The sequence below is a fragment of the Oncorhynchus tshawytscha genome, linkage group LG24, assembly GCF_018296145.1.
Source record: "Oncorhynchus tshawytscha isolate Ot180627B linkage group LG24, Otsh_v2.0, whole genome shotgun sequence".
Lineage (NCBI taxonomy): Eukaryota > Metazoa > Chordata > Actinopteri > Salmoniformes > Salmonidae > Oncorhynchus > Oncorhynchus tshawytscha.
The window spans coordinates 31,561,939-31,575,418 of record NC_056452.1 but is presented as its reverse complement, the minus strand read 5'-3'; positions in this window follow the sequence as shown (position 1 = coordinate 31,575,418).

Genomic DNA, 13,480 nt, shown 5'->3' with positions numbered 1-13,480 from the left:
TAACCCTAACCCTAGCTCCTAACCCTATTTGAACCTTAACCCTAAACCGCCTACAAATAGCATTTGACCTTGTTGGTCAAACGTTTGTTTGTTTAATATTCTTGAGGGGACATCTGGACCCCACAAATATAGTTAAACATGTCCACACACGCACACGCACACACACACACACACACACACACACACACACACACACACACACACACACACACACACACACACACACACACACACACACACACACACTCTCTGTTCAGCAGGTAACTTAGGTAGGATGGTTTACCATAGAATTCTTGCCTGTCCCCAGGACCCTGTCCCCCAGGACCCTGTCCCCCAAGACCCTGTTCCCAGGACCCTGTCCCCAGGACCCTGTCCCTCAGTACCCTGTCCCCCAGGACCCTGTCCATCAGATAACACTGTCCCCCAGGACCCTGTCCATCAGATAACACTGTCCCCCAGGACCCTGTCCATCAGATAACACTGTCCCCCAGGACCCTGTCCCCCAGGACCCTGTCCATCAAGACCCTGTACATCAGTTAACACTGTCCCCCAGGACTCTGTCCCCCAGGACCCTGTATATCAGATAACACTGTCCCCCAGGACCCTGTCCCCCAGGACCCTGTACATCAGGACCCTGTATATCAGTTAACACTGTCCCCCAGGACTCTGTCCCCCAGGACCCTGTATATCAGTTAACACTGTCCCCAGGACCCTGTCCCCTGAACCCTGTACATCAGATAACACTGTCCCCCAGGACCCTGTCCATCAGATAACACTGTCCCCCAGGACCCTGTCCATCAGTTAACACTGTCCCCCAGGACCCTGTACATCAGATAACACTGTCCCCCAGGATGCTGTACATCAGATAACACTGTCCTCCAGGACCCTGTCCCCCAGGATGCTGTACAGGATGCTGTACATCAGTTAACACTGTCCCCCAGGACCCTGTACATCAGATAACACTGTCCCCCAGGACCCTGTCCATCAGATAACACTGTCCCCCAGGACCCTGTCCCCCCCAGGATGCTGTACACTCAGATAACACTGTCCCCCCCTGTCCCCCAGGATGCTGTACATCAGATAACACTGTCCCCCAGGACCCTGTACATCAGATAACACTGTCCCCCAGGACCCTGTACATCAGATAACACTGTCCCCCAGGACCCTGTCCACCAGGACCCTGTACATCAGTTAACACTGTCCCCCAGGACCCTGTCTCCCAGGACCCTGTACATCAGTTAAACTGTCTCCCAGGACCCTGTACATCAGTTAAACTGTCCACCAGGACCATGTACATCAGTTAAACTGTCCACCAGGACCCTGTCCATCAGTTAAACTGTCTCCCAGGACCCTGTACATCAGTTAAACTGTCTCCCAGGACCCTGTCCATCAGTTAAACTGTCTCCCAGGACCCTGTCCATCAGTTAAACTGTCTCCCAGGACCCTGTCCATCAGTTAAACTGTCTCCCAGGACCCTGTCCATCAGTTAAACTGTCTCCCAGGACCCTGTCCATCAGTTTACACATGGAAGAAAAGTCTGCCAAGATATAACCTGATTAGTGCAAGGAGACTGTGGCAGGGATTCATTCATGACTGGAGAACAAGCTTCTCACTGTAAGGGAAAAGAGCTAGAAGTCAAACAGACAGGTGTGAACGCGCACACACACACACACACACACACACACACACACACACACACACACACACACACACACACACACAGCCTTAGGGGAGCTTGGAATAAGACTCTCTTGTTTTGAGGAGCATGATGCCCAGCATCCTGATTGGTTGTTGACGTCTGACCCACTCTGCCCTCGGCTGACTGGGTGACTAATTCCCTCAGTCTTCTCCATTGTTACCCCTTTGTCTGAGGGGATGGTGTTTCTGTCTGAAGGAGCAGTCTGTCTGAGGGGATGGTGTTTCTGTCTGGAGGAACAGTCTGTTTGTCTGAGGGGATGGTGTTTCTGTCTGGAAGATCAGTCTGTTTGTCTGATGGGATGGGGTTTCTGTCTGAAGGAGCAGTCTGTCTGAGGGGATGGTGTTTCTGTCTGGAGGAACAGTCTGTTTGTCTGAGGGGATGGTGTTTCTGTCTGGAAGATCAGTCTGTTTGTCTGATGGGATGGGGTTTCTGTCTGGAGGATCAGTCTGTTTGTCTGAGGGGATGGTGTTTCTGTCTGAAGGAGCAGTCTGTTTGTCTGAGGGGATGGTGTTTCTGTCTGAAGGAGCAGTCTGTTTATCCGAGGGGATGGTGTTTCTGTCTGGAGGATCAGATTGTTCAGTGCTCTGCAGCTTACCCTAACCCTCTGGATCTTACCCTAACCCTCTGGATCTTACCCTAACCCTCTGGATCAGGCCACTGGATCCCCTACTCCGGCTCTTAGGGCAAGCAAACAGGATTAGTCCAAGGCTCCAAAAGCCCCCAAAAGCCCCCTTCTCCCCCACTCCCCCCTCTCCCCCACCTTCCCCCACTCTCCCCCCCCCGTCTCCCCCTCCCCCTCCCTGGCTGTCTGGACTGCAGCTGTGTGGCAGGATGTCAGACGTACTATAACAACAGCCACTATCACAACTGGCTGTCTGCAGTTTGGTGCCAGTCTGTCTTGAGGGGAGACAGGTCTTCTTGTAGCCTGGTTTCAGATCTATTCGTGCTCTCTCAAGCGTGGGACATTGACCATAGGAGTTGGCCGGATAGCACAAACAGATCTGGGGCCAGGCTAGTGTTCTTGAACCTTCTTGTGATGAAGCACGAGGCCCCTAAGACCAAAAGACAATGTTTCAGTGAGACACTTTTTTAGTCCGTTCTAAACTGCCGCTAAGGATCAAACTCAAACAACGACCCTCTGACCCCTCAACTCACCACAAAGAGAAAAAAGTCTGTGAATGACGTTGATGTGTCATCTGTCCTGACTCTCCCTAAGGTCAATGGTTTTCCTTGTGTGTTTCAGGGTGTTTTCGGGGGGCAGCCCCCCCTATCTCCCACGGTGTCTTCGGTTGGGATGCTAAGCATTCATCCAATGATGATCTATGACCCCCTAGACGGGACGTCGCCCAACATGTTGACCTCCTGGTGAACACTAACCGCTCACTGGACCTGGCACTCTTCAGACTTCATTAAGAGATGAGAAGTCACAGAATGACCTACCGCCCATAGGAGGGAACGCTTACCTCCTGTTCATTAGGGTACGCTGTGTTCATTAGGGTACTTCCTGTTCATTAGGGTACTTCCTGTTCATTAGGGTACGCCGTGTTCATTAGGGTACTTCCTGTTCATTAGGGTACTTCCTGTTCATTAGGGTACTTCCTGTTCATTAGGGTATGCCGTGTTCATTAGGGAACTTCCTGTTCGGGTGTTCATTAGGGTACTTCCTGTTCATTAGGGTACTTCCTGTTCATTAGGGTTCATTAGCCGTGTTCATTAGGGTACTTCCTGTTCATTGTTCATTAGGGTACTTCCTGTTCATTAGGGTACTTCCTGTTCATTAGGTACGCCGTGTTCATTAGGGTACGCCGTGTTCATTAGGGTTCATTAGGGAATGCCGTGTTCATTAGGGTACTTCCTGTTCATTAGGGTACTTCCTGTTCATTAGGGAACGCCGTGTTCATTAGGGTACTTCCTGTTCATTAGGGTACGCCGTGTTCATTAGGGAACGCCGTGTTCATTAGGGTACGCCGTGTTCATTAGGGTACTTCCTGTTCATTAGGGTACTTCCTGTTCATTAGGGTACTTCCTGTTCATTAGGGTACGCCGTGTTCATTAGGGTACGCCGTGTTCATTAGGGTACTTCCTGTTCATTAGGGAACGCCATGTTCATTAGGTACTTCCTGTTCATTAGGGTACTTCCTGTTCATTAGGTACGCCGTGTTCATTAGGGAACACCGTGTTCCTTCATTAAGAGATGAGAAGTCACAGAATGACCTACCGCCCATAGGAGGGAACGCTTACCTCCTGTTCATTAGGGTACTTCCTGTTCATTAGGGTACTTCCTGTTCATTAGGGTACTTCCTGTTCATTAGGGTACTTCCTGTTCATTAGGGTACTTCCTGTTCATTAGGGTACTTCCTGTTCATTAGGGTACTTCCTGTTCATTAGGGTACTTCCTGTTCATTAGGGTACTTCCTGTTCATTAGGTTACGCCGTGTTCATTAGGGTACTTCCTGTTCATTAGGGTACTTCCTGTTCATTAGGGTACGCCGTACACTCAGAAGTAAAGTACCTTATATTAACCAATAGTGTATCTTAGGGGACAAGATATCACAGGGACAAGATAGTAGAGGGACAAGATAGCACAGGGACAAGATAGCACAGGGACAAGATAGTAGAGGGACAAGATAACACAGGGACAAGATAGCACAGGGACAAGATAGTAGAGGGACAAGATAACACAGGTACAATATAGCACAGGGACAAGATAGCACAGGGACAAGATAACACAGGGACAAGATAGTAGAGGGACAAGATAGTATATGGACAAGATAGCACAGGGACAAGATAGCACAGGGACAAGATAGTATTGGGCAAGATAGCACAGAGACAAGATAGCACAGGGACAAGATAGTATTGGGCAAGATAGCACAGGGACAAGATATCACAGGGACAAGATAGCAGAGGGACAAGATAGCACAGGGACAAGATAGCACAGGGACAAGATAGCACAGGGACAAGATTGTAGAGGGACAAGATAGTAGAGGGACAAGATAGTAGAGGGACAAGATAGTAGGGGGACAAGATAGCAGAGGGACAAGATAGTACTGGGACAAGATAGTAGAGGGACAAGATAGCAGAGGGACAAGATAGCACAGAGACAAGATAGTAGAGGGACAAGATAGCAGAGGGACAAGATAGCACAGGGACAAGATAGTAGAGGGACAAGATAGCACAGGGTCAAGATAGTATAGGGACAAGATAGTAGAGGGACAAGATAGTATAGGGACAAGATAGCAGAGGGACAAGATAGTAGAGGGACAAGATAGTAGAGGGACAAGATAGTATAGGGACAAGATAGTAGAGGGACAAGATAGTAGAGGGACAAGATAGCAGAGGGACAAGATAGCACAGGAACAAGATAGCAGAGGGACAAGATAGCACAGGGACAAGATAGCAGAGGGACAATATAGCACAGGGACAAGATGGCAGAGGGACAAGATAGCACAGGGACAAGATAGCACAGGGACAAGATAGCACAGGGACAAGATAGCAGAGGGACAAGATAGTAGAGGGACAAGATAGTAGAGGGACAAGATAGTATAGGGACAAGATAGCAGAGGGACAAGATAGTAGAGGGACAAGATAGTAGAGGGACAAGATAGTAGAGGGACAAGATAGTAGAGGGACTAGATAGCAGAGGGACAAGATAGCACAGGGACAAGATAGCAGAGGGACAAGATAGTAGAGGGACAAGATAGTAGAGGGACAAGATAGTAGAGGGACAAGATAGTAGAGGGACAAGATACCTCTGAAGGTACATGATGTTTTATTTTGATCTTTTTGTATCGCCGGGAACAATACTGTACCCTCAATGTACCCTTATACTGTACCCTAGATGTACCCTTATACTGTACCCTAGATGTACCCTTATACTGTGCCCTAGATGTACCCTCAATGTACCCTTATACTGTACCCTAGATGTATCCTTATAATGTACCCTCAATGTACCCTTATGCTGTACCCTCAATGTACCATTACACTGTACCATTATACTGTACCCTCAATGTACCCTAATACTGTACCCTAAATGTACCCTGAATGTACCCTTATACTGTACCCTAAATGTACCCTCAATGTACCCTAAATGAACCCTTATACTGTACCCTCAATGTACCGTAAATGTACCCTTATAATGTACCCTACATGTACCCGTATACTGTACCCTGGATGTACCCTTATACTGTACCCTTATACTGTACCCTAAATGTACCCGTATACTGTATCCTTATACTGTACTCTAGATGTACCCTAAATGTGCCCTTATACTGTACCCTAAATGTACCCGTATACTCTACCCTTATACTGTACCCTCGATGTACCCTAAATTTGCCCTTCTACTGTACCCTAAATGCACCCTTATGCTGTACCCTAAATGTACCCTGAATGTACCCTAAATGTACCCTGAATGTACCCTTATACTGTTCCCTAAATTTAGCCTTATACTGTAGCCTTATACAGTACCCTCAATGTACCCTTATATTGCACCCTTATACTGTACCCTAAATGTACCCTGAATGTACCCTTATACTGTACCCTAAATATACCCTTATACTGCACCATCATACTGTACCCTCAATGTACCCTGAATGTACCCTAAATGTACCCTTATACTGTACCCTGGATGTGCCCTAAATGTACCCTTATACTGTACCCTAAATGTACCCTTATACTGTACCTCCAATGTACCCCACATGTACCTTAGTACTGTACCCTACATGTACCCTTATACTGTACCCTAAATGTACCCTTATACTGTGCCCAAAATGTGCCCTTTGGTGTACCCTTATACTATACCCTCAATGTACCCTACATGTACCTTTGTATTGTACCCTTATACTGTGCCCTCAATGTACCATTATACTGTACCCTCGATGTACCCTAAATGTACCCTTATACTGTACCCTCACTGTACCCTAAATGTACCCTTATACTGCACCCTTATGCTGTACCCTAAATGTACCCTGAATGTACCCTAAATGTACCCTGAATGTACCCTTATACTGTTCCCTAAATTTAGCCTTATACTGTAGCCTTATACTGTAGCCTTATACTGTACCCTCAATGTACCCTTATATTGCACCCTTATACTGTACCCTAAATGTACCCTGAAGATACCCTGAATATACCCTGCATGTACCCTGAATGTACCCTGAATGTACCCTTATACTGTGCCCTGCATGTACCCTTATGCTGTACCCTAAATGTACCCTTATACTTCACCCTTATACTGTACCCTAAATGTACCCTGAATATACCCTGAATATACCCTGAATGTACCCTGCATGTACCCTGAATGTACCCTTATACTGTACCATAAATGTGCCCTTATACTGTACCCTGAATGTACCCTGAATGTACCCTGAATGTACCCTTATACTCTACCCTAAATGTACCCTAAATGTACCCTGGATGTATCCTGTATGTACCCTTATACTGTACCCTAAATGCGCCCTTATACTGTACCCTAAATGTACCCTTATACTGTACCCTTGATGTGCCCTTATACTGCACCCTTATACTGTACCCTAAATGTACCCTGAATGTACCCTAAATGTACCCTGAATGTACCCTGAATGTACCCTTATACTGTACCCTAAATGTGCCCTTATACTGTACCCTAAATGTACCCTTGTACTGTACCCTAAATGTACCCTTATACTGTGCCCTAAATGTACCCTTATACTGTACCCTAAATGTACCCTTATACTGTACCCTTATACTTCACCCTTATACTGTACCCTAAATGTACCCTGAATGTACCCTAAATGTACCCTGAATGTACCCTTATACTGTACCCTAAATGTACCCTGCATGTACCCTGTATGTACCCTTATACTGTACCCTAAATGTGCCCTTATACTGTACCCTAAATGTACCCTTATACTGTACCCTCGGTGTGTCCTTATAATGCACCCTTATACTGTACCCTAAATGTACCCTGGATGTACCCTAAATGTACCCTGGGTGTACCCTGAATGTACCCTTCTACTGTACCCTAAATGTGCCATTATACTGTACCCTAAATGTACCCTGAATGTACCCTGAATGTGCCCTTATACTGTACCCTAAATGTGCCCTTATACTGTACCCTAAATGTGCCCTTATACTGTACCCTAAATGTACCCTTATACTGTACCCTAAATGTACCCTTATACTGCACCCTAAATGTACCCTTATACTGCACCCTAAATGTACCCTTATACTGCACCCTAAATGTACCCTTATACTGTACCCTTATACTGTACAGCTGATGAAACATAACCAAAGTATTTCTGCACAAACTGTCAGGGCAGATGGCCACTGAAGCCCGCGTTTCAACTGTCAGGGCAGATGGCCACTGAAGCCCGCATTTCAACTGTCAGGGCAGATGGCCACTGAAGCCTGGGTTTCAACTGTCAGGGCAGATGGCCACTGAAGCCCGCGTTTCAACTGTCAGGGCAGATGGCCACTGAAGCCCGGGATTCAACTGTACCGTGCAGATGACAGACAGAGTGTATGCCGTCGTGTGGGCGAGCGGTTTGCTAGTGTCAACATTGTGAACAGAGTGCCCCATGGTGGCGGTGGGGTTATGGTAATGGGCAGGCATAAACTACGGACAACAAACAAGATTATATTTTATCGAAGGCAACTTGAATGCACAAAGATACCATGACGAGATCCATGAGGCCCATTGTCATGCTACCCACCTGGGCATTTTATGCCCTTAATCCTTCTCCTATGAGTTACAGGGATGTTTGCTACCCACCTGGGCATCTTATGCCCTTAATCCTTCTCCTATGAGTTACAGGGATGTTTGCTACCCACCTGGGCATCTTATGCCCTTAATCCTTCTCCTATGAGTTACAGGGATGTTTTCTACCCACCTGGGCATCTTATGCCCTTAATCCTTCTCCTATGAGTTACAGGGATGTTTGCTACCCACCTGGGCATCTTATGCCCTTAATCCTTCTCCTATGAGTTACAGGGATGTTTGCTACCCACCTGGGCATCTTATGCCCTTAATCCTTCTCCTATGAGTTACAGGGATGTTTGCTACCCACCTGGGCATCTTATGCCCTTAATCCTTCTCCTATGAGTTACAGGGATGTTTTCTACCCACCTGGCCACCGTATAGTAGCAGGATCTCAGGAGGTCTGAAGCCTAGCTGGAATTTCCTGCTGAAAACCACCATCAACATTCTGTGTTTATGTGGCAGACATCACTGTGTTCGCTTAGCCATATAGAACTTAGCCATATAGAACTTAGCCATATAGAACTTAGCCATATAGAACTTAGCCATATAGAACTTAGCCATATAGAACTTAGCCATATAGAACTTAGCCATATAGAACTTAGCCATATAGAACTTAGCCATATAGAACTTAGCCATATAGAACTTAGCCATATAGAACTCTGAATGAAAATACAGAGGATGCTCTTCCTTGCTGTATAACGTAAGGTACCTTGAGACCCACAAAACCCTCTTCAGTCTGCACAATTAGAAACTTGAACATGGCAACTGTGACGTTCAGAATTGAAATACATTTGTTTGAATTATTGTCTGAAAGAACATAGAACATAGAACTCAAAGAGGATTATGGTTTGGTCTCTAAACCCAGCAGGGAGTTCAGATGGTGGAGCACCAGTAGATTTTCAGATCAACAGGAAGAGGCCATACATTTATCATGGTTGTAGATGTTCAAGGATGCCTGATTTACCATGTTTTATTTGTCATGGTTGTAGATGTTCAAGGATGCCTGATTTACCATGTTTTATTTGTAATGGTTGTAGATGTTCAAGGATGCCTGATTTACCATGTTTTATTTGTCATGGTTGTAGATGTTCAAGGATGCCTGATTTACCATGTTTTATTTGTAATGGTTGTAGATGTTCAAGGATGCCTGATTTACCATGTTTTATTTGTAATGGTTGTAGATGTTCAAGGATGCCTGATTTACCATGTTTTATTTGTCATGGTTGTAGATGTTCAAGGATGCCTGATTTACCATGTTTTATTTGTAATGGTTGTAGATGTTCAAGGATGCCTGATTTACCATGTTTTATTTGTCATGGTTGTAGATGTTCAAGGATGCCTGATTTACCATGTTTTATTTGTAATGGTTGTAGATGTTCAAGGATGCCTGATTTACCATGTTTTATTTGTAATGGTTGTAGATGTTCAAGGATGCCTGATTTACCATGTTTTATTTGTAATGGTTGTAGATGTTCAAGGATGCATGATTTCCCCAGTTTTATTTATTATGGTTGTAGATGTTCAAGGATGCCTGATTTACCATGTTTTATTTGTAATGGTTGTAGATGTTCAAGGATGCCTGATTTACCATGTTTTATTTGTAATGGTTGTAGATGTTCAAGGATGCCTGATTTACCATGTTTTATTTGTCAACAGTTGTAATGTTCAAGGGCTGATTTACCATGTTTTATTTGTAATGGTTGTAGATGTTCAAGGATGCCTGATTTACCATGTTTTATTTGTCATGGTTGTAGATGTTCAAGGATGCCTGATTTACCATGTTTTATTTGTAATGGTTGTAGATGTTCAAGGATGACTGATTTACCATGTTTTATTTGTAATGGTTGTAGATGTTCAAGGATGCCTGATTTACCATGTTTTATTTGTAATGGTTGTAGATGTTCAAGGATGCCTGATTTACCATGTTTTATTTGTAATGGTTGTAGATGTTCAAGGGCTGATTTACCATGTTTTATTTGTCATGGTTGTAGATGTTCAAGGATGCCTGATTTACCATGTTTTATTTGTAATGGTTGTAGATGTTCAAGGATGCCTGATTTACCATGTTTTATTTGTCATGGTTGTAGATGTTCAAGGATGCCTGATTTACCATGTTTTATTTGTAATGGTTGTAGATGTTCAAGGATGCCTGATTTACCATGTTTTATTTGTAATGGTTGTAGATGTTCAAGGATGCCTGATTTACCATGTTTTATTTGTAATGGTTGTAGATGTTCAAGGATGCATGATTTCCCCAGTTTTATTTATTATGGTTGTAGAGATGTTGGCTATTCTCAGCAAAGCCCCATGGCCACCGTAGTAGGAGATTCTGTGTGTCGTTGGGCTAAATGTAGTGATGAATGTTCAACAGTTAGAACACAGGGCTGACTGGTTAGAATGTTCAACAGTTAGAACACAGGGCTGACTGTGGTTAGAATGTTCAACAGTTAGAACACAGGGCTGACTGTGGTTAGAATGTTCAACAGTTAGAACACAGGGCTGACTGTGGTTAGAATGTTCAACAGTTAGAACACAGGGCTGACTGGTTAGAATGTTCAACAGTTAGAACACAGGGCTGACTGTGGTTAGAATGTTCAACAGTTAGAACACAGGGCTGACTGTGGTTAGAATGTTCAACAGTTAGAACACAGGGCTGACTGTGGTTAGAATGTTCAACAGTTAGAACACAGGGCTGACTGTGGTTAGAATGTTCAACAGTTAGAACACAGGGCTGACTGTGGTTAGAATGTTCAACAGTTAGAACACAGGGCTGACTGTGGTTAGAATGTTCAACAGTTGGAACACAGGGCTGACTGTGGTTAGAATGTTCAACAGTTAGAACACAGGGCTGACTGTGGTTAGAATGTTCAACAGTTGGAACACAGGGCTGACTGTGGTTAGAATGTTCAACAGTTAGAACACAGGGCTGACTGTGGTTAGAATGTTCACACATTAAAACACAGGGCTGACTGTGGATAGAATGTTCAACAGTTAGAACACAGGGCTGACTGTGGTTAGAATGTTCAACAGTTAGAACACAGGGCTGACTGTGGTTAGAATGTTCACACATTAAAACACAGGGCTGACTGTGGATAGAATGTTCAACAGTTAGAACACAGGGCTGACTGTGGTTAGAATGTTCAACAGTTAGAACACAGGGCTGACTGTGGTTAGAATGTTCAACAGTTGGAACACAGGGCTGACTGTGGTTAGAATGTTCAACAGTTAGAACACAGGGCTGACTGTGGTTAGAATGTTCACACATTAAAACACAGGGCTGACTGTGGATAGAATGTTCAACAGTTAGAACACAGGGCTGACTGTGGTTAGAATGTTCACCTGTTAGAACACAGGGCTGACTGTGGTTAGAATGTTCAACAGTTAGAACACAGGGCTGACTGTGGATAGAATGTTCAACAGTTAGAACACAGGGCTGACTGTGGTTAGAATGTTCACACATTAAAACACAGGGCTGACTGTGGATAGAATGTTCAACAGTTAGAACACAGGGCTGACTGTGGTTAGAATGTTCACCTGTTAGAACACAGGGCTGACTGTGGTTAGAATGTTCAACAGTTAGAACACAGGGCTGACTGTGGATAGAATGTTCAACAGTTAGAACACAGGGCTGACTGTGGTTAGAATGTTCACCTGTTAGAACACAGGGCTGACTGTGGTTAGAATGTTCAACAGTTAGAACACAGGGCTGACTGTGGTTAGAATGTTCAACAGTTAGAACACAGGGCTGACTGTGGTTAGAATGTTCAACAGTTAGAACACAGGGCTGAATGTGGTTAGAATGTTCAACAGTTATAATACAGGGCTGACTGTGGTTAGAATGTTCAACAGTTAGAACACAGGGCTGACTGTGGTTAGAATGTTCAACAGTTAGAACACAGGGCTGACTGTGGTTAGAATGTTCAACAGTTAGAACACAGGGCTGACTGTGGTTAGAATGTTCAACAGTTAGAACACAGGGCTGACTGTGGTTAGAATGTTCAACAGTTAGAACACAGGGCTGACTGTGGTTAGAATGTTCAACAGTTATAACACAGGGCTGACTGTGGTTAGAATGTTCAACAGTTAGAACACAGGGCTGACTGTGGTTAGAATGTTCAACAGTTAGAACACAGGGCTGACTGTGGTTAGAATGTTCAACAGTTAAACACAGGGCTGACTGTGGTTAGAACACAGGAACACAGGGCTGACTGTGGTTAGAATGTTCAACAGTTAGAACACAGGGCTGACTGTGGTTAGAATGTTCAACAGTTAGAACACAGGGCTGACTGTGGTTAGAATGTTCAACAGTTAGAACACAGGGCTGACTGTGGTTAGAATGTTCAACAGTTAGAACACAGGGCTGACTGTGGTTAGAATGTTCAACAGTTAGAACACAGGGGGCTGACTGTGGTTAGAATGTTCACACATTAAAACACAGGGCTGACTGTGGATAGAATGTTCAACAGTTAGAACACAGGGCTGACTGTGGTTAGAATGTTCAACAGTTAGAACACAGGGCTGACTGTGGTTAGAATGTTCACACATTAAAACACAGGGCTGACTGTGGATAGAATGTTCAACAGTTAGAACACAGGGCTGACTGTGGTTAGAATGTTCAACAGTTAGAACACAGGGCTGACTGTGGTTAGAATGTTCAACAGTTGGAACACAGGGCTGACTGTGGTTAGAATGTTCAACAGTTAGAACACAGGGCTGACTGTGGTTAGAATGTTCACACATTAAAACACAGGGCTGACTGTGGATAGAATGTTCAACAGTTAGAACACAGGGCTGACTGTGGTTAGAATGTTCACCTGTTAGAACACAGGGCTGACTGTGGATTAGAATGTTCAACAGTTAGAACACAGGGCTGACTGTGGATAGAATGTTCAACAGTTAGAACACAGGGCTGACTGTGGTTAGAATGTTCAACAGTTAGAACACAGGGCTGACTGTGGTTAGAATGTTCAACAGTTAGAACACAGGGCTGACTGTGGGTAGAATGTTCAACAGTTAGAACACAGGGCTGACTGTGGTTAGAATGT